A 22,860-nucleotide genomic window follows, 5' to 3' on the forward strand; every position below is an offset into this window, starting at 1 on the left:
TGTAATCGAGGCAGGAGAGATTGGAGCCAGATGGGTGGAGGTGGCAGAGAAGAAGAAAACTGGTCGCAGTTGGAGCGGAGACCAGAAGGGACCACCCCAGACCACACCCTATTACCGGGGGCCACCCAAAGCCCCACCTACCTCCCAAAGAACCCTCCAGACCCCTTATCGTCCCACCACCCCGTTCTCCAGCAACCCTCCTCGCCCCAGTGACCCGTCAGCTGGACGATGTTTTAAATGTAACGAGCTGGGGCATGTAAAGGCCAACTGCCCCAAGAACCCCAACAGATTACAGTTCATTGCACCGGAATCACACCAGAGGTCCACAGGCCCAGATACCTCCCAGATACCCTTGGAGCGGAGGGAAACTGTGAGTGTGGGCGGGAAGAAGGTCACCGCGTGGAGGGACACCGGAGCACAAGTGTCAGCTATCCATGCTTCCTTAGTGGACCCCAATTTAATCAACCCAGAGATCCAAGTGACGATTCAACCCTTCAAGTCCAACTCTTTCAATTTGCCTACAGCCAAGTTGCCTGTCCAGTACAAGGGCTGGTCAGGAATGTGGACTTTTGCAGTCTATGATGATTATCCCATCCCCATGCTGTTGGGGGAAGACTTGGCCAATCATGTGAAGCAGGCCAAGAGGGTGGGAATGGTCACCCGCAGCCAGGCTAAACAAGCCGTGAGGCCTCGCTCTGTTCCAGAAACTTCTATCAGGACTCAGTCAGAGGTGATGGACCCGGACCCCAGGCCAATGTCTGCAACAGCAGTAGTGGATCCAGTCCCAGAGACCCAGACGGAACCAGTCCCAGAACCGGAACCAGCCAAACAACCAACATCAGACCCCGTGCCAGCACTGAATCCAGTACTTGCAACCTCAACACCAGAGGGCCCCACTGAACCTGAACTGGCAGCAGCCGATAACCCTACCCAAGAGGCTCAGCCAGAGCCTGAATCCCAACATAGTGCACCAGCGGAGAGCGGTTCACAGTCAACAGAAACAGCTCCATCCTCTATATCGCTTCCAGAGGGACCAAGCCTAGGTCCACAATCCAATGAGGAACTGATGTCTCCAGCATCAAGGGAACAGTTCCAGACCAAACAGGAAGCAGATGAAAGCCTCCAGAGAGCTTGGACGGCGGCACGGAGCAACCCACCGCCTCTCAGCTCTTCTAATCGATCCAGGTTTGTTGTAGAAAGAGGACTTTTATACAAGGAAACTCTTTCTGATGGACACCAGGAAGACTGGCATCCTCAGAGACAGTTGGTAGTTCCAACTAAATACCGGGCCAAGCTCTTGAGCTTAGCCCACGATCACCCTAGTGGCCATGCTGGGGTGAACAGGACCAAAGACCGTTTGGGGGGGTCATTCCACTGGGAGGGAATGGGCAAGGATGTTTCTACCTATGTCCAGTCTTGTGAGGTGTGCCAAAGAGTGGGAAAACCCCAAGACCAGGTCAAAGCCCCTCTCCAGCCACTCCCCATCATTGAAGTTCCATTTCAGCGAGTAGCTGTGGATATTCTGGGTCCTTTTCCGAAAAAGACAGCCAGAGGAAAGCAGTACATACTGACTTTCATGGATTTTGCCACCCGATGGCCGGAAGCAGTAGCTCTAAGCAACACCAGGGCTAAAAGTGTATGCCAGGCACTAGCAGACATTTTTGCCAGGGTAGGTTGGCCCTCCGACATCCTCACAGATGCAGGGACTAATTTCCTGGCAGGAACTATGAAAAACCTTTGGGAAGCTCATGGGGTAAATCACTTGGTTGCCACTCCTTACCACCATCAAACAAATGGCATGGTGGAGAAGTTTAATGGAACTTTGGGGGCCATGATACGTAAATTCGTAAATGAGCACTCCAATGATTGGGACCTAGTATTGCAGCAGTTGCTCTTTGCCTACAGAGCTGTACCACATCCCAGTTTAGGGTTTTCCCCATTTGAACTTGTATATGGCCGTGAGGTTAAGGGGCCATTGCAGTTGGTGAAGCAGCAATGGGAGGGATTTACACCTTCTCCAGGAACGAATATTCTGGACTTTGTAACCAACCTACAAAACACCCTCCGAACCTCTTTAGCCCTTGCTAGAGAAAACTTACAGGATGCTCAAAAAGAGCAAAAAGCCTGGTATGATAAACATGCCAGAGAGCGTTCCTTCAAAGTAGGAGACCAGGTCATGGTCTTAAAGGCGCTCCAGGCCCATAAAATGGAAGCATCGTGGGAAGGGCCATTCATGGTCCAGGAGCGCCTGGGAGCTGTTAATTATCTCATAGCATTCCCCACCTCCAACCGAAAGCCTAAGGTGTACCATATTAATTCTCTAAAGCCCTTTTATTCCAGAGAATTAAAGGTTTGTCAGTTTACAGCCCAGGGAGGAGACGACGCTGAGTGGCCTAAAGGTGTCTACTACGAAGGGAAATGTGCTGGTGGTGTGGAAGAGGTGAACCTCTCCATGACCCTTGGGCGTATGCAGCGACAGCAGATCCAGGAGCTGTGCACTAGCTACGCGCCAACGTTCTCAGCCACCCCAGGACTGACTGAACGGGCATACCACTCCATTGACACAGGTAATGCTCACCCAATTAGGGTCCAACCTTACCGGGTGTCTCCTCAAGCTAAAACTGCTATAGAACGGGAGATCCGGGATATGTTACAGATGGGTGTAATCCGCCCCTCTGAAAGTGCATGGGCATCTCCAGTGGTTCTAGTTCCCAAACCAGATGGGGAAATACGTTTTTGCGTGGACTACCGTAAGCTAAATGCTGTAACTCGCCCAGACAACTATCCAATGCCACGCACAGATGAACTATTAGAGAAACTGGGACGGGCCCAGTTCATCTCTACCTTGGACTTAACCAAGGGGTACTGGCAGGTACCGCTAGATGAATCTGCCAAGGAAAGGTCAGCCTTCATCACACATCTCGGGCTGTATGAATTTAATGTACTCCCTTTCGGGCTGCGAAATGCACCCGCCACTTTCCAAAGACTTGTAGATGGTCTCCTAGCGGGATTAGGAGAATATGCAGTCGCCTACCTTGACGATGTGGCCATATTTTCGGATTCCTGGGCAGACCACCTGGAACATCTACAAAAAGTCCTTGAGCGCATAAGGGAGGCAGGACTAACTGTTATGGCTAAGAAGTGTCAAATAGGCCTAAACAGAGTGACTTACCTTGGACACCAGGTGGGTCAAGGAACTATCAGCCCCCTACAGGCCAAAGTGGATGCTATCCAAAAGTGGCCTGTCCCAAAGTCAAAGAAACAGGTTCAATCCTTCTTAGGCTTGGCCGGTTATTACAGACGATTTGTACCGCACTACAGCCAAATCGCTGCCCCACTGACAGACCTAACCAAAAAGAAACAGCCAAATGCTGTTCAGTGGACCGGAAAGTGTCAGAAGGCCTTTAACAAGCTTAAAGCGACACTCATGTCTGACCCTGTACTAAGGGCCCCAGACTTTGAAAAACCGTTCCTAGTAACCACAGATGCGTCCGAGCGTGGTGTGGGAGCAGTTTTAATGCAGAAAGGACCTGATCAAGAATTCCACCCTGTAGTGTTTCTCAGCAAAAAACTGTCTGAGAGGGAAAGCAACTGGTCAGTCACTGAAAAAGAATGTTACGCCATTGTGTACGCTCTGGAAAAGCTACGCCCATATGTTTGGGGACGGCGTTTCCACCTGCAAACCGACCATGCTGCACTGAAGTGGCTTCACACCGTCAAGGAAACTAACAAAAAACTTCTTCGGTGGAGTTTAGCTCTCCAAGATTTTGATTTCGACATCCAACACATCTCAGGAGCTTCTAACAAAGTGGCTGATGCACTCTCCCGTGAAAGTTTCCCAGAATCAACTGGTTAAAATCGTCCTTGAGATGTGGAAAATATTGTTAGTCTTTATGTACTTGGTAGTATATTTAGAGATGCATGTGTCTTATTAACTCTGTTTTTCCTAGAGCTCCAGGAAGAAATCCCAGCCAGTGTTTCACCCTAGCTGAGATTTGGGGGGCGTGTCATAAATATAAAGGGAAGGGTAAACCCCTTTGAAATCCCTCCTGGCCAGGGGAAAGCTCCTCTCACCTGTAAAGGGTTAAGAAGCTAAAGGTAACCTCGCTGGCACCTGACCAAAATGACCAATGAGGAGACAAGATACTTTCAAAAGCTGGGAGGAGGGAGAGAAACAAAGGGTCTGTGTCTGTCTGTAGTAGTCTTGGCCGGGGATAGACCAGGAATGGAGTCTTAGAACTTTTAGTAAGTAATCTAGCTAGGTATGTGTTAGATTATGATTTCTTTAAATGGCTGAGAAAAGAATTGTGCTGAATAGAATAACTATTTCTGTCTGTGTATCTTTTTTGTAACTTAAGGTTTTGCCTAGAGGGGTTCTCTATGTTTTTGAATCTAATTACCCTGTAAGATATCTACCATCCTGATTTTACAGGGGGGATTTCTTTATTTCTATTTACTTCTATTTTTTATTAAAAGTCTTCTTGTAAAAAACTGAATGCTTTTTCATTGTTCTCAGATCCAAGGGTTTGGGTCTGTGGTCACCTATGCAAATTGGTGAGGCTTTTTATCCAACGTTTCCCAGGAAAGGGGGGGTGCAAGTGTTGGGAGGATTGTTCATTGTTCTTAAGATCCAAGGGTCTGGGTCTGTAGTCACCTAGGCAAATTGGTGAGGCTTTTTACCAAACCTTGTCCAGGAAGTGGGGTGCAGGGTTTTGGGAAGTATTTTGGGGGGAAAGACGCGTCCAAACAGCTCTTCCCCAGTAACCAGTATTAGTTTGGTGGTGGTAGCGGCCAGTCCAAGGACAACGGGGGGAATATTTTGTACCTTGGGGAAGTTTTGACCTAAGCTGGTAAAGATAAGCTTAGGAGGTTTTTTCATGCAGGTCCCCACATCTGTACCCTAGAGTTCAGAGTGGGGGAGGAACCTTGACAGCCACTTCACAGGTATTCAAAGAGGGAGAGGAGACAAAAGGGGTGGGGGAAAGTATAAGAGACCTTTTGAGCATACAGGTTATAGCATAGTCATACAGAGCATACAGATCACTGCTGCTCCTACAACACCCCTCACACACATACAGGGGAAATTAATATTCAACTATGGACCTTTCTGCATAATACAAATATTTCCTGCTTCTTTACAGAAAGCATTGCCTGGTGAAAGCACAAGGGTCTGAGGCAGGGGGGTGTTCTTGTCTGACACTGAGGGCAACAATACTTACCTCACAAGGGTGTTGTAAGGCCAGTTCATTAGTGTATGCACAATGCTTAGGAGATTGCATCAGATACTGTCACTGGGTTTAACTTCACTTGAACGTAAATACATGCTAGGCTTGGATCCAATGGGGTTTACCCAAGATGAGGTGACACAGTGTTAAACATAACTAGTCCCTGTCTACACTGAATACAAAGTTGTGGTTAATAGGACTCTTGACGGTTATGTTCTAATACAACCTAATTTTCTAGTGAAAACAGCCCATTGTGGCTTTTCAGAGGCAAATGTCTGCAAATGCTACACCTATTCTTATGGCAATCTAATGCACTGACAGAAAGGTTTGGGGTCAAGCCCCTAGCATGCTAGGGTAGCGGTGGTCAGGAGAATTGTGGAAGCAAGGTACTCATTCCTAAGGAGAAGGAATATTGTACTTTTCTCCCTTGAGATCTTCTCTTGCCAAAGTAAGAAATTGCACTGACAGACTCCAAAGAGCTGCACCTATTTCTTTGTGACAAATGGAGGGTTTATGCAAGGCCAGAGAGCTAATACAAGGATAGAAAGTCTGGGAGAATTTAACCAAGGAGAAATTAGGTTACGTTCGCTGTATGTTGTTGTTTATCTGAATTAGTTAGTATAATGGGTAGAATATGATGATATTATGACGATAGTACTTTTTTGGCTGTTGTTCCACACTTAGGTAGGCACAACGAAGGACCAAACATTGCTGCCTAGAGATCTGATATTTTATACACAGTATGATTTCTAATTGCTTGAATAATACTGCACAGTAAGAGTTATTTCTCACTGCCTGAGATATAATGACCTCTTGGAATATCATGTAGCTGATGATTTATTGGGAGCATTTTTGCATGAGTTGTATTCCCTAGAAGCTAAGCATTCAGAAAAACGAATTAGTAGAAAGTGGTAAACTAAGTTCCAGCAACTGAATGAGAGGACTCCTCAGAATTTAGATCCTTTTTCTTAAACACCCACAGTCCCCATATTAACATCAGTGATTCAGAAAAACATCCAGCAGAGCCCTGAGGCAAACTATTATGCGTAATCTTTGCACAATTCATTTAAAAAGAAGCATTTTTAAAAGAATGGAATGAACATTACAAGACACTTTCTCAATAAAGCTGTTTTGCAGTATACTATCTTTATTTGGACAGGAAGCTTCCTACTGTTGCTATTTTTAATACACCAGCTTTATTTGTTTTGCATCGCGGTATTAGTATAAACAGATTTTCCTTTAGAAAAAAAAATGGAGCAATTCATCCAGAAACCACAAAGCTTAATGTTCAGAAGAACTGAGTGAGCCTGAAAAGTGTAATAGGGTCAAAGTCAAATACCCATCATCTGTGACAAAGTAGCTTGTACTTGAGCTAAGCTTTTTCACTTTACCAGCAAGTCAGATGTTTGCCATCTAAATCTACAACTACAGTTTGCTTTCAGGTACATGTGGGCCACTCCCATCGACTTCAGCCAACAGCAAGAGTTGAGGAGAACAGAATTTAGCCCAGACCATGCACACTTTGTCACTCGTCTTATCTTGCCTTACAGCCACAGCCTCTTTTCAACATTTCCCTTTGAGGGTCCATCCACACTAGGAAAAGGGGTTTAGTTTAGTTTTAACCACTTATTAGCTAATAGATGGTAACTAATATGCGATAAAATCCTAGTACAGACAAGGCAGGTTGTAGCTTTCACATGTGTTAGTTTCACAAGTGTCAAGGTAAACACTAAGGATACGTCTACACTACATTTTAAAACCCTCAACAGTGAGTCGCAGAGTCTGGGTCTACAGACTCGAACTTGCAGGACTCATGCTATGGCGCTAAACCAGCTGTGTAGACCAGGGATGGGCAAACTACAGCCCGGGGGCCACATCCGGCCCTTCAGATGTTTTAATCTGGCCCTTGAGCTCCCATCAGGGAGTGAGGTCTGGGGCTTGCCCTGCTCCACGCAACTCCTGGAAGCAGCGTAAGGGCAGCCAGGGGGCTCTGCATGCTGCCCCACCCCAAGCACCTCCCCTGCAGCTCCCATTGGCTGGGAACCACGAGTCTCAGGGTATGTCTACACAGCACAGGGGTTTTAAAACAGTGTAGATGTACCGTAAGAGGGAAGGCTATACATGGTACTAGGTATCTGCCCTTCTGTTTTCAGAGTACTTAATGCCAACAGCTGAGCTTGCACAGAGGTGAGGGTGAGAAAGAGGAAGTTGCAGAGAGACACTTCCCCAGCACCAGTCCCCAGAGACATTCCAAGCACACTCCACTGCAGCAGCCCCACCACTACTTGAAAATAAGCAGCATGTGCATCCTGGTGTGGCAGCCGTGCTTGTTATCTAGGGGTTAGACAAAGGGGCTGCGTAAGGACTTCTGTGTTCCCTTCTGTAAGACATCACATCATGGAATTTTTCCCTTGCTCTGGTCAGTTGCTGTTCAGGCTCAGCAGTTACCATACCAGAGTAATTTAGTTCTAACGATCAGTGGAGGTTGCAGTTATTATTGAACAACTGGTCTGCTTAAATCTTGCAATCAACGCTCTCCCTTCTCCCAGAGACATGAGTGGCGTCAACAGCACTAAGAGCTTTACAAAACCGTCTCAGCCTCCTCAACCTTTTCAAACTCAGAAAGTTTAAAAGCACGTAGCCCTCTGAAATGTATTAACTTGCACTTAGGGCTAGAGTATGGCTAGTCCTGCATGAGCGAGCGAGTGGGGGGCCACAAAAAGCCCTTCAACAGAGCAGCCACCATCTCAGGCTATGTACAGCCTATGTCAGCATAACTTATGGCGCTCAGGGGTATGAAAAAACCACTCCCCTGCGTGACGTAAGTTACCCCAACATCGACATAAGCACTCGGGTGCACAGCGCTATGTCAGCGGGAGAGCGTCTCCTGCTGACACAGCTTCTGCTGCTGGCAGAGGTGGTTTTAGTATGCCAACAGGAGAGCTCTCTCCCGGCAGCACAGAGTGTCTTCTCCAGACGAGCTGCAGCAGCAGAGCTGTGTCGGTACGGCTGTGCCGCGGCAGCTCTGTACGTATAGACGTGGCCTCAGTCTTTGCACGGTTGGTACTGGCGGTGGGTGCCTAGTACTAACAAGGCTATACGCGTGGGCGGGGCCACACCAGGCTGTTTGGGAGGCACAGCCTTCCCTAGCCTATGATACCCATTGCTCATGGCCAAAACCTTTCCTCCTACTTTACTAGAGAAAAGCGACAGCACAATTGTAAGAAAGATGCCACGCAGCCTAGCAGACACTGTTACAATAACAGAGGATGGGCTTTTCTAATGCTGTCGTACAACCGGGTATTTCAGTTTTATATGTCAGGTGCTGACGGTGTTAGGGTTGTGTATGTAACTCAGGCACGTAAGTGTATAGAATTGCGGGGGGGGGGGGGTTGTTGGTAATTTGGCAAAGTATTTTCCAGTGTATTAGGGCTACCAAGTCTGACCAAGCAACTGGTGTTGTAGGACCTCCTCTAAATGCTTCCTTTCAGACAATGGTGAAGGAAGTTTCTAAAACACCAGGCAATGTACCCAGCATTAAGTGTGACTAATTGTTGGCTCATGTACGTGGTGGGAACTGAATGGCCTACATGGAGCAAGAACTTTCCTAGTTGGAAACTGACAGTAACTCTCTTGCGCTTCATAGACATAACAGGTCTGATATTTTCACTTGGGGAAAAAAGTCACAATGAAAGACATGTTTGTTTTTTAAAGGAAAGGCGGTAAAGGGAGTGGAGGGAAATAAGTAGAATAGAACCCACATCACAGTCTTCACTAAAGCATTGCTGCAACAGGTGGGTTATAGCTATTGAGCTCAATGTTTTTATTTATCATAATCTGCAGTTCATACCATTTGTGTCCAGTAGTTCAACAATTAGCAGTAAATAAAAAGTGCTAATGCATAAATAGATTCTGAGGAAAAATACAAAGTTTGTAAAACTGGATGTGGGCAGTGCAGAATGTAAAAAGGAAATTGGGAATAAACAGCAGAGATCAAGAACTGAGCAGGATTCAAAATAGATTTCACACATATATGGATAATCAGAATATCTACAGTTACATAAAACAGACATTTTTAAAAATTGGAAAGGACATAAATCCTCGTACTTCAGGGCATAAGTCAATCACTAATGTCAGGTGTTAGGAAGAAATTTCCTCTACAAGTAAGTTATTCCATAATTTTCTTTTACTTCTTCTGAAACATCTCGTGGTGGTTACTGTCAGAAGCCCAAATTCAGTAAGGTCCTTAAGCACATGCCTAAGTTTAAGCACAAGTCATTTTATTGACTTTGATGGAACGATTCAGGGGGGTTAAAATTAGGCATATGTTTAAGGACCTTGTTAAAAATTGGGCCCAGAGACAGGCTATAGAATTAGTTGGACCACTGGTCTGCTCCAGCATGGCATATTCCTAACCAGTGGTTCCCAAACTTTTTTCCACCAAGGACCCCTTTGGCATCTGACAAAATGTCCTGGACCCCTTTCATTTCTGGCACTACCAGAACACCCCCACACCAGCGTGATCTCTCACGCATAGCGTGTGCAAGGCCACACTGTGCGGAGGATGCCCTTTTGACAACAAAACGGCATCCTCCATTCAGGAAAAGTGCTGGAACGCTGTTCCGGCACATTCCACCCTGGCTCATAACCCACAGCAGACCCCAAGGGACCCAGGGACCCCACTTTGGGAACCACTTTTCCTAACAATTTATGCAAGGAATCAGTTTCAGTGGTGACTCTGGAAAACAGGCCCTTGCATCTAGTGATAGTAGCAGGGCTACCTATTCTGTTACAGAAGAACCTGGTTTTTCTGTTAGCAGTGGCCCAACTTGAGGGCTATAATGAAAAGTTTCTGCCAAAGACTCCAAATCTATAATGTAATAAATGAACAGGCATTACCATCACAGAAGTAATAAAGATAGGACAGCTGGTATTCTCCCATCCAAACTTTCACCAACCTCAGAACTGCTTAGCTTTAAAAGTACTATTGAGATGAGGCCAATTCAGACCACGATGGCTATGGGTTTTGAAATATCCAGGTGCTGCCCTGTCAGTTACATTTTACCATGACTTCCATAATTTATCCTGCTCAGGATGCACTCATACATCTGCACCATTATTTGAGTTTGCTTTCCCACTAACTTTACATTTTTATAAAATGCTGCACAGGTGCAGAACAAAGGTGCTTGAGCAGTGTTCACCTTGAATAAAAGAGCCAAAGTAATTGGAGTATATAACTATTGAGTGATGTTTCCAAAGATCCCTTTTAATAAAGTCAGACATTCCCTTATGGTTTCAAAATGATTTACATGTAATTTTGTCTTCTCATCTATCCACAGCTTCAAACACTGAGCATTATAGCCTGCTGTTTCTTTCTGAAGTGAAGGACAGAATTTACTGGTTTCAGAGTAACAGCCGTGTTAGTCTGTATTCACAAAAAGAAAAGGAGTACTTGTGGCACCTTAGAGACTAACCAATTTATTTGAGCATGAGCTCACGAAAGCTCATGCTCAAATAAATTGGTTAGTCTCTAAGGTGCCACAAGTACTCCTTTTCTTTTTACAGAATTTACTGTTCACTAAGTACACTTTTTTCAAGCATCAATATTTCTGCAGTTCCACAACCAACTTTTTGTTTCAAAACTGGCAAAAGCACAATACTGCAGAATGTACAAGCCAACAATTTTGTTCTAAAACACCAAACAATAGCATGTGAGAGTTCTCAGATGAAACACACCACCCACCTTATACCTGGCCAACATTATTTAAAATGGAACAGAATGAAATGGTTACAAAAATCCAAACATTTTCACTTCTGAGTCAAGGTCAAAGCAGAAGAAATTTCACCTCCAATGGTAATAAGCAACTGAACACAGGAGTTTAGAGTGGAAGTGCCATCTCAACCATGACTTTGGCATCTCTATCTTTTGACACTGCAATACTGGATGTAATTAAGTAGGAGAGAGAATTACATAGGTTTTGGTTGCATGTCTTCCAAATACTCAGCTTTAATCATCACTCTTTCAAGTCTCCATTCTTACCTTTACTAAGTGTTAAGACAGGTTTCAGAGTAGCAGCCATGTTAGTCTGTGTTCGCAAAAAGAAAAGGAGGACTTGTGGCACCTTAGAGACTAACCAATTTATTTGAGCATAAGCTTTCGTGAGCTACATCCAATGAAGTGAGCTGTAGCTCGCGAAAGCTTATGCTCAAATAAATTGGTTAGTCTCTAAAGGTGCCACAAGTCCTCCTTTTCTTTAAGTGTTAAGAAGCACTGATCTTTAGTTATAGCTCCTTTTCAATGGCTGTGAGGCTTCAGGAGGTAGGGGACCTGTCATCCATGGAATCACCATGCAGTAAGGTGTTAATGTTTTTCTGTTTGCAGTAAAGCAAACTTGTATTACTTCAATGAAGTTTAAACACTTGTTCATGGAGGCTGCATGGTCTACAAGAATGAGCACAGGGCTGGAGGTCAGGAACCCACCCTAATTTTCCTCTGTGCAATAGCATCCCCCGGTAAGCCACCTGTCTGAAGAGGGTGCTGCAAATCAGTGTGGTGTCCTATTGGGTGTCTTGTACACAGATGGATCCACATCACAGGTGCTGCAAAAAAGGCTCCACTGTAGAGAGGCCTATGTAGCCGCCACAGATGAGTTATGTACATCTTGCCTCTTCCTCATCTGAAATTCTCAATGGAGCCATTTGTAAAGTCTGGAGCACGTGGAGGCAGAATGGAAGCTAGGAAAATGCCCTCTAAGGCAACTACTTCCCTTTAATTGACAAACGGATGGATGAACTGCCAAAGAACCCTAAGAAGATGTCATAAGGTCACTGGTCCCGAAAGGCATGTGGGCGTGAACAGAAAGGTAAGTGTAAGTATGAAAATAGCTAACCATATTAATGTGAGCTATGGAGAAACTGACAGTGACTATCTGGGAGAGGAATCTCCTGAAGAGCTTTTTATTTTTTCATACAAATATACTGAAAGGTTGCTTTGCCCAGATTCCAGGGAGCGCATCAATACAACATTGTCACAGGTTAATTGTCTCCTGCTGCTACATAAATACCATAATAAATATATATTATTTCATATACTTAAATACTTAAAAAACCTTTACAAAGAGCTTACAAAAACTCACAGAATTTCCTTGAAATTAAGACCTTTCAAGCATTTCATCTCTGAAGAAGGTTTTAGTGAAATGTCAAGGCTCAAGTAGAGGAGACTTTTCTAGTCTGCTTCATAGTAAATTACCCACCTACCTTTGAGATTTGCACATTGGGCGTCAAGGTGGCAGCCTGGAATCCTGTACTGCAGGGGTGTTAGACAGGGGAAACAGACCATATGGTGGGAGCAGAGCAGAACAGTACAGTAAATGAAAATTACTACAGTGGGTGTAAAACTATAGTACAGCAGAACCTCAGTTATGAACACCAGAGTTATGAACGGACCAGTCAACCACATACCTCATTTAAAACTGGTCTGGAAGTAACAATCAGGCAGCAGCAAACGCAAACAGAAGCAAATAGACTACAGTACTGTGTTAAATGCAAACTACTAAAACAAATAAAGGGAAAGCAGCATTCTGATTCTGCATAGTAAAGTTTCAAAGACGTATGAAGTCAATGTCAGCTGTAAACTTTTGAAAGAACCACCATAATGTTTTGTTCAGAGTTACGAACATTTCAGAGTTACGAACAACCTCTATTCCCGAAGTGTTCATAACTCTGAGGTTCTACTGTAGCATGATGATGAATCAAGCCCATTATCTCCATGCTTGTTAACTATCTAAATGTATTTGAATGGTATTATGTTCTCCCTTAGGCATGCTCATAACAGTCTTGTTTCTTTCTGGACTCCATCAAATTTGTACCTCTCTAGCTAGTACAGAAGTGTCCAAAACTGAATCCAGTGTTCCCAGATGTGGTCTCCATCTTTCTGCTTTAGTCCATGCTTTCACTTTACGTATCAGTGACTCTATATGTCTACACATAGAGCCCCTTCTACCTCCCCCCGCCCAAAAAAACCCAGTCAGATTTACCTTTTTTGATGTAATGTGATTAATAAGCCATGTCTATAGTAATTTACTGTCCACTGTCACCTGTGGGTTTTCCTCTATTACTGCTTTGTGAGTTTCCCACTCCTATTGAATAATGTGCTTTGGAGAGAAGTAGTCAAATAATATGAGAAGCAATTCACAAATATTTTTTAGAATAAAAGAGGTGAGTTCAGTTCACTGTTATTTGTAGAGTCATATTAATTGCTTGTGAACATTCAGCCAGCTATTGGGTGCTAATGAAAATGTTTGTGAATCATAAACTGTATCATGAATGATTATTCACCCCAACATTTAAAATAGAAGTGTGTTATTTCTTATCTGACTTTTTTTTATTTAAAAAGTTTTAGTCATCCTACCAGGGACCATTCACAATATTATGTGACTTAGGCAATCAATCATAACACAAATAGCAAATAATTGTGGTGAGCAGTTTGAAAATAACCAATAGGCTGAAATTTGCTCACCTAAGGATAAGATATTCAGCAAATACAAATATTCAAAATATAAAAGCAGGCCCAAATCATAACAAATATTATTCACATTGAATATTCTGACTAGCGCTAGTTTTGGATTATTTTCCCTTGATTTGTTAGCTAGCATTTTTTTGCTGAATTTGATTGGATTTGTTTATTTATTGCACATTTCTAATCTCTGTCTCCTTTTGTATTATTTCTCTGACCTCACTGATGCTGCAAAAACCTCCTAATTCACTATGGTATATAAGTTTCATTAACATAGTGTTTGATCCCATTTCCTGATCAAAAATGAAAATATTAAGACTAGACCTAGGGCAACTCCCTCCCCAACTCTGTACGTTGCCCTCAGTCACCACCCTTACTTTACAGTTCTTTAGCTACTTTTGAATCTATGTGACACAGTGCTCAGACCAAATCCAAACGGAATCAATATCATATACAACACTTAGGAGACACTGTCTAGCTTTAACGGTACTCAGTACTCATACTTCCATTATCCCGTAGATGTAGAGATTCACAGATTCCACAGCCAGAAAGGACCATTACGATCATCTCACCTCCGGTACAACACAGGCCACAGAACTTCCCCAGTATATGTCCTGGAGTGTATCTTTCAGAAAAACATCCAATCTTGATTTAAAAACTGTCAGTGATGGAGAATCCACCAGGATCCTCGGTAAGTTTTTCCAGTGGTTAATTACCCTCACTGTTAAAAATGTACACCTTATTTCCAGTCTGAATTTTTCTACCTACAACTTCTAGCCACTGGTCCCATTTTTTAGGGGACTGTTATTTATTTTGTCTGTTTTTCTTAATTTTTCCTAGAGTATTTATTGATATTCTTTTATTATCCTCTATTTCCACAACATTCTGCCCTCTCCAGGATAATTTCTTTTAATTATATGGCTCGCTTTTCTTTCACCTAGTATCTGTCTCTCTTCGATGATTTTCCTTAGTTGTCTGAGGAGGAGGGGGCATTGTTTTTCAGTGTTCCATGTACAAGCAAAACAATGCTAGAAATGTATTTCTGCTGTCCTCTCTTTATTTCCTCTTCACCATCTGTCTCTTTCCCCTTCATGTTCATTTTTTCCTGATTTCCTGCCTCCTTCCTTGGTTTGGTTCTCTTCCAAAAAACAACAACAAAAAACTATAGTTTTGCAGCCACCTTGCCTATGTCCCTCTTCCCCTCCCCTTTGCCCCCTATTTCCTGCATGTCTCCAGTGCATATTTTGAATGCCTCTTCTTTCCAATAGCACTGTTATTCACTGTCTGGAATGAGCTTTTCCAATAACTGATTTCTCTCATTACCCTCATGTTTTCTCCCCCTTTCAGAAGCTTCTATTAAATTCAAATTAAGAGGTTCGTATATGATGTGTTTTCCTCACAACCACCCAAATTATGTACATAATAGCAGTTTTACTTCTGATAGTAGATTATCTATAATTTGACAGTTATAAAGTTATAAACTTCATAAAGTTTCTTTTTTGTACAGAGAGATTCACCCTTAACCTATCCCAAGTGATTATTCATACACCTATAGATTCCTAAGCAGTCCGTGTAAAGATAGCCAAGTGTTATTCAAATGAATTGTTAACTGCAAACTTATGCATCTGTCATACCTCTACAACAAGTAACTCCATAACGATCCATTGAATAACCTGCTTCCAGAGGAATTGTTTAGCATTCTTGATCCCGTAAAGTGTTTCTGGAAAATAAAGACTCATTTCTAGACCTGATCACAAAATTTTGGAGAACATTCCTGTTTATTTCTGCAGCAATTAAAGAAGAGGCAAAAAGACCAGCTCAAAAAATGATTGTTAGTTGCTCTGTGCTAGAGCTACACGATAGTTCATGTTTATGAGCTATATGAAAGAGTTTTGTTTGGACTAGGAGAGGGTTACAAGAAAGTTGATTCACATATCAGTCTTGTTTCTGACAGACAGGAAGTGGAACTATTAGATGAGACCCTTTAAACTCTAGAGCATCAAATACTATCAGCGTGGCCTAAATGGAACACTTGTTTTGCATATGTTCACTACATAACTAGGGGGGACCACACTCCTGTCAGGAGCAACAAGTTCCTCAAACTTCATGGCTAGCCCATTTCAAAAATACACAGAAAATGTAGTATATCAGAAAACAGACATAAGGTGACTCTCATCATGCCATGTGCCGGTCTGCCCCTGATCTCACATAACTAAGCTCAGGTTAGGTCCACTTTCTACGCAAGGGAACTTGGGAATGGAGCAGGAGAACATATATTTAAACATTTATATACAAATACCTAGAAAGATAAGCATCTGGGACATATTAGGAGTATAGTTCACACAGAATGTGTTGGATGCCATTTACATAAGCTTGTTGTATGCTATTAATACAACAGAGGTATAAAATGCTATTTGATTAACTTATACTTTGGAAATCTTAAAAGAATGTATGTACTTCCACGAGTATGGCAATCAACCCCTCAGCCTGAAGGAATGGGTGAATCAAAAGCAACATTAAATAACTCCCTGCTAAAAGGATTAAAGTGTACAGTAGCCAAGCCACAAATTGAAGAAAGAGTAGTACAACTTATACAGTACACAATATAAGGCTACTTTTTGAACTGCCTCTTCTGATGTTTAGCCTCGCCTAAAATTCAAAAGTAAACTTGAGTTTGAGTACTACCAGTACTTTAACAGGAGCCAAATCTCATGTTTTTAATCATCCAAATCCTGAAGTACTAAGGGAAAAAAACTTCCTTTGATTTCACTGGCAGTAGGGTTATCAGGATTTACCTTTACAGTTGCAGCTGCCTAGTCATCAACGACCTGTATAGAGGTAGTTTATCTATCTCAGTCTAGAACAATTCTGGATCTATGGTAGTTTTCTTCTTCCTTCACAGGCCCCTTGTTTACCCATTCCTGATCCAGTGACAGGTTGCTACATAGTGCAGGCTTACTGCTATTACTTCCCTTTCTCCCAGGGTCAGGTACAATATTCATTATCACTTTTTGATGAGAAGTCTTTTATGATTACTGATAATTTGAGGAAATATCTTTCTCACACTTCCTTACTTTCAGAAATTGGAGTAGAAAACGTCTCTCTCTCAAGCTGTCTATCTAAGGTACTTATATGGCTCCCTCCGATCACCATAGTACCTCACAATCTTTAATGTATTTATCATCACAAAACCCCAGTTAGATAGGGAAGTGCTGTTCTCCATTTCCCAGGTGGGAACTGAGCCACAGAGAGACTAAGCAATTTACCCTAGGCCACACAGGAAGTCTGTGGCAGAACAGAGAATTTAATGTGGACCTCCCAAGTCCTCAGCTAGGATTCTAACCACGGGACCATCCTTCTTCTCATTACTGCACAGTCTCTAGGTTTAAACTGTGCTTGGTGCTTCCCAAATTCCACCTCTAGTTTATGGTTACTTATTCAGTGTTTGGTGGGAGTCTGTATTAGGGTGATCTGAACACAAAAGTTGCGCCACTTTAACTATACAGGTATAATTAAGCAGTAAACCCCTACAAGTATACACCGTTATACTCGTGTAAAGGTGCTTTACACAAGTATAGCTATTCCTAAATGCGAAGAGGAGAATGAGTTTTACTGGTATAAGGCACTTTTATAGTGGTATAAATGCATTCACACTAGGGGTTGTACCAGTATAAATGTTTCAGTATAAAAATCACACCCCAACTGGCATAGTTATAACAATACATAACCTGTCGGTATACTAGTCCCTACTTTTCCATATTTCACGATGAGGAGGTAGTCTGTTCACGCAATCTAGTTCTGTGCGGGGATCTCAAACGGTTTAGCTTGTTGCTGTTCATCGTTGTTCTTCCAAAGTGTCTCATTGGTGTATTGGTGGTGTAAGTGCTGGTCTAGGATCCTGAGCATTTTTCAGTTATGGGTGGGACTATTTGCTGCCCAGGTCAGGGGTGCTGGAGTTGCTGAGCTCAGGGAGCAGTGCTACATGTGAGTAGATCATGCTTTCATTCGCATTTCATTTTTGATCATTTAATGTTTTGCAGTCGAAGGAGCATTTGCTTTATTGGTGGAAATGGCACCAGAAGATTAATACACTTTTCTGTATGTTGATGAGCAGGAGGGAATCAGCACTCTACTGCCCTGCAGCCATTGTTGCTGAAGGTCCTGTGCATATGGAATATTTGCTTTGAGAATTACTATGTCACTATAACCACTTGATAAAGCCGGGCCTCAGACTTCACTCCCTCATCGTGTAGGGGGTGGATTATACTGTCAAGTAGCTTTAGTAGTAGTTTATTGCAGAGTTATATCTAGGCTAGTGGTTTCTTTAAAGTACAGAAAGACCATAAAGCTTTTACTTGTAACACACTATTTTCCAGCAACTGGGAATTTTATAGCACTTCCTGCTAGAGGAATCAATCTTAGTCAGACAGAGGGGATGCCATTGAGCAGTGAGAGGTACTACCTTCCTTTCAGGAACTGTGCCTTCTGTCTCTGCCACCCTCCCAGATTCTGCCTGCCTTGAAAACAAGAATCTGGGACTGGCAATTGAACCAAGGGCTCCTGTGTCACACTAAAGACCACTAGACTATTCCTCTACAGCACAGTGTTTTCTTGAGTGACATCAGTACTCATCTATTCAATAATCCACTCAATAAAGTTAGTGTCTTCCTTGCTTGTTTCAGCATTAGCGTTGATTACACTGTATAGCTGTTTAATTGAATAGTTTCATATTAGTTTTTCCATTCAAGATGGAATGATTCTCAGATATTTTCTAATGTCTATCATTATGAACTAAGTGGACTCGTTGAGTTCATGGCAAAGGCACATTCGCTAAATAATGTTATCGAAGGACTAATAATGGGGTTTCAATTGGATTCAGTCTTCAATGTGCCAATGGTTTATTAAGGAAGTGTGTAAACATGAATGACAGTGCAGTTATTTTGAGTGGTACATGAGGGTGTTACTAGATGTAATGGGATGAAATTAAGAGAAAAGATTACATTGAATAATAGAGGAAGGATTGAATGTGGGTATTCAGAGCACCTCTTACACACTCAGACTGTTCCTAGTTTTTGGCAAATATTAATCATTTACTACACTCTCCCCCCTGCGGGGAAAGAGCAGTGTATTTTAATAATGTTAGTAAGTGTGCCCTGATTACCAGACTGAAAGGGTCACGTCTGGCAATTTTACTAATTTTGGACAGTGTGGGGAGCCATAATAAAGAAAGGTAGGGCACTTACTGTATAAGTAATAAGCACAATGTATTAGAGCTTTTGTTTCGCTTCTGCTTTGTGGCGTTTGCAGTCCAGTCACTCTCGAGTTATAGCCTTTGAACTTTTCCCAGGGGTTGCTGATGCTTGATCTAAGGCCTGATTAAGAAAGATGAACTGCAACTGCCACATTTAATTACCTGAAAGAGACATTTAAACACAGACTCTGGGCTGATCTACGCAAGAGTATTGTACAGATTTAATTACATCTGTTTTGAAACTAATTTAATTACATTGGTACAATTTTCTTATGTAGACAAGGCCGGAGTTGGTTGGTTGGTTGGTATCTTTGGAGTTTTTTTGTTTTTTTGCCAGGCAGTCTTTGAACCTAACCACCACCAGCAAGCCTAGGGAAACTTTGTAGCTCTAGTCCTGGAGCCCTGCATGCAGTTACTAGATGTGCAGTAGATAACTTTTATTCCAAGAAAAGAACTGCCATGTGATGTCCATATTTTGGGTTAAATTACCTCCACATACATAATACTTACACCCAATGTAACTTTGATTGATTGGTCTATGTTGTCTCATGCCTGCAACTTTAAAACGAGTGAGGTTTTTTATACTCAACTAGGATTGTATTCTTCCTTCATGACTACAAATCTGACAAGTTTGAAGTTTTATACTTCAGAGGTGAAGCCCTAGCTATAATGAAGTCAGTAACAAAACCTTCATTGACTTCAGTGGGGCCAGAATTTCACCCTAGAGATTTGAGTGGAATGCAAAAAGAAGTTTTAAAATGAAGCTCTATAGACCAGCCACTGGATAGTGACTAAATAGGATTGTGTAGTTTCCTTGCTCATTAGCTACAAAAACCAAATGGCAAACTGCATTCTTTATGGCTCACACATCACCAGTAACCTTGACCCAACTGAGGTGTATTACAGGTGTAGTTAAAGTACAGTTTATCTTTACCTGTAGACAAAGTAAAGATTCTGCATTTGAAATATAATAATTCTGTTGATGAGCTACTCTGAAAAGAATCCATTTCAATCTCCCAGTTCTGTATTAGCTTTGCAGGGACAACAGGAGTAGAACAAAACAATTGATATAATGTCAAAGTTAGCAGATATGACTCAACTTACTCACAGAGGAGTAAGGTGCTATTTTTTAAAAACAGTAACGACACTCTTAACACTTGCTCCACTGAAAATCCTCCCCCTATCCCCCATCACACATCAGAAACTCAAAAATGGCCAAATGACTTAGCCCAAATGTTAATTTGTTTGGTAAACTTGGGCTGAGGCAAATGGGTCACTTTTCAACCAACGAGAACAAATGTAATAGAGTCAACAGTGACTGAAAACAGGGGGTTCAAATGGAAACAACTGCTTAATCTTATCTCTACGGCATTTGGCAAATACGATCATGCACCTTCAGAAAAGAAAGGAAACCCAGTACTGACTTAGGCTATGTCTACATTATGGACCTTACAGCTGCACCACTGTAAGGTCTCCTGTGTAGCCGCTCTATGCCGGAAGGAGAGAGATCTCCCACTGACATAATTAAACCACCCCCAACAAGCAGCGGTAGCTATGTCAGTGGGAGATGTTCTCCTGCTGACAGCGCTGTGCACACAGGCACTTTTGTCAGTGAAACTTATGTCGGTCGGGAGGTGTTTTTTCACACCCCTGACGGACCAAAGTTTTGCCAACAAAAGTGCTCGTGTAGACAAACCTTAGTTTCTTTAACTATGACACATTAAAATGATTACAATAAGATTACCCCAGTTAGAACTGCTTTGAGAGTGTAAATTCCCTAAGGTGATGAACCAAAGTGGTTACCCTAATGTGGCCTTCTTCAGGGCTAAAGCCTAATACATATGATGGGCTTGCAATCTACCGAAGTAAATTTTGCATGGATTTAGTGTGAAAATATTTTTTGCATTCATTCTTGCTATTACTGAAACTTATCATAATGCAGTTACATTAACTATTTCATTTCATGTTCTTTGAGTCTTGTATCAAAGAAAAGACTCTCAGCAAGTCTATTTTAATTATACTGCCAGTTTATACATTACTACTACATAACCTACCCAGCCCAGTAGCTTATAAAATTATCATTTTATAAGTTACTCTATTTCATTCTACATGTTAGAATCATAGTGTTAGAAGGGAGTGCAAGGGTCATCTAGTTTAACCCCCTGCCAAGATGCAGGATTTTTTGAGTCTAAACCAGGGGCGGGCAAACTTTTTGGCCTGAGGGCCACAACGGGTTTCCAGAATTTATGGAGGGCCGGTTATGGGAGGCTGTGCCTCTCCAAACAGCCAGGCGTGGCCTGGTCCCCGCCCCCTATTGGACCCCCACTGCTTCTTGCCCTCTGACGGCCCCCGCCCCAGGACTCCTGCCCCATCCAGCCTCCCCTGTTCCCTGTCCCCTGATGGCCCCCACCGGGCCCCTTGCCCCATCCACCCCTCCCTGTCCCCTGACTGCCCCATCCAACCCCTCCTCTCATTACTGACTGCCCCTCCAGGACCCCTGCCCCATCCAACCACCCCTTCTCCCTGTCCCCTGACCACCCCCGGAACCCCTGCCCCTGACTGCCCCCCACTGCCCCATCCAATCCCCCCTCCTTCCTGACTGCCCCCCTTCTCCCATTCATCCCCCTGTTCCCCGTGCTCTGACCACTCTGACCTCTATCCACACCCCCGCCCCCTGACCACCACCCCGAACTTCCCTGCCCTCTATCCAACCCCCCCTGCTCCCTGCCCTCTTACTGCGCTGCCTGGAGCACTAGTGCCTGGTGGTGCTACAGCCGCGCTGCCTAGCTAGAGCCAGCCACGCCACTGCTCAGCACAGAGCATCTGGTCAGGCCGTGGCTCTGCAGCTGCGCTGCCTGGCAAGAGCTCACCCCCCAGAGCATTGCGCTGGTGGTGCAGTGAGCTGAGGTGCAGAGGAGGGAGGACAGCAGGGGAGGGGCCGGGAGCTCGCCTCCTGGGCCGGGAGCTCAGGAGCCGGGCAGGATGGTCCCATGGGCCGTAGTTTGCCCACCTCTGGTCTAAACCATCCTAGACAGATGGCAGTCCCTATCCAGACTCCCTTTGAAAACCTCCAGTGAAGGAGCTTTCACAACCTCCCTATTCTAAGCAAACACACGACTCCTTTCAAAAGAAGCAAATGATTCCCTTTTTGTCTGTGTTAACTCAAGAACTGGACTGAATATGGGTTTATTTTCCAAAATACAGTTTTCCCCACATCTGACAGTTTTCAAAGTATTGTTTATAGTTTTGCCATTCATAGAAAAAGCAAAGGTGTTAATTTCCCCTATAAGGCTGACTCTGCCACATTCCAAAGCATGCAAATAAAAACATCCTTCTTTGTCACTGGTAAGAAGAGATATGGCAGGAAGCAAGGGTCTCATAGCTACCCTCATTTGAAAACCAAATAGGATGCCAGATGCTGTGACTGAATGCACCCCTGTATTCATACGTCCCCAGTATTGTAAGAATCTTTGTACAAACTATGCCTTGTGAGCTATCAATTGAAAACTAATAACTCACTGGTCAATCATATCATGGTGAAACGTGTGTAGCAAAGTTGTGTGTAAAGTTATGAACATAAGCTGAAATTATGACTGAAATGTGTTTACCAGACAAGCCTGCAGAGGTAGTAAATCTATTTCTCAAAGAAAAAGGACAAGCTGATGCCTCTTGCCAGGTGTCATCAAAGTTGATTGTCAATCATCTGTCAAGTGGATGTTCTTTGGCAAGGAAGAGGGGCAGGAATAGATTGAGCTGCATTTTAGCAAACAACAACATGGACCCTCTTTCACCACATGACTCCATGTCTCCATCCTCACAGCTGGAAGGAACTTTATCTAGGTGTAATCCTCAAGAAAATGCATTTCAAA

Source organism: Lepidochelys kempii, chromosome 1 (assembly GCF_965140265.1).
Source record: "Lepidochelys kempii isolate rLepKem1 chromosome 1, rLepKem1.hap2, whole genome shotgun sequence".
In the NCBI taxonomy this organism is placed as follows: domain Eukaryota; kingdom Metazoa; phylum Chordata; order Testudines; family Cheloniidae; genus Lepidochelys; species Lepidochelys kempii.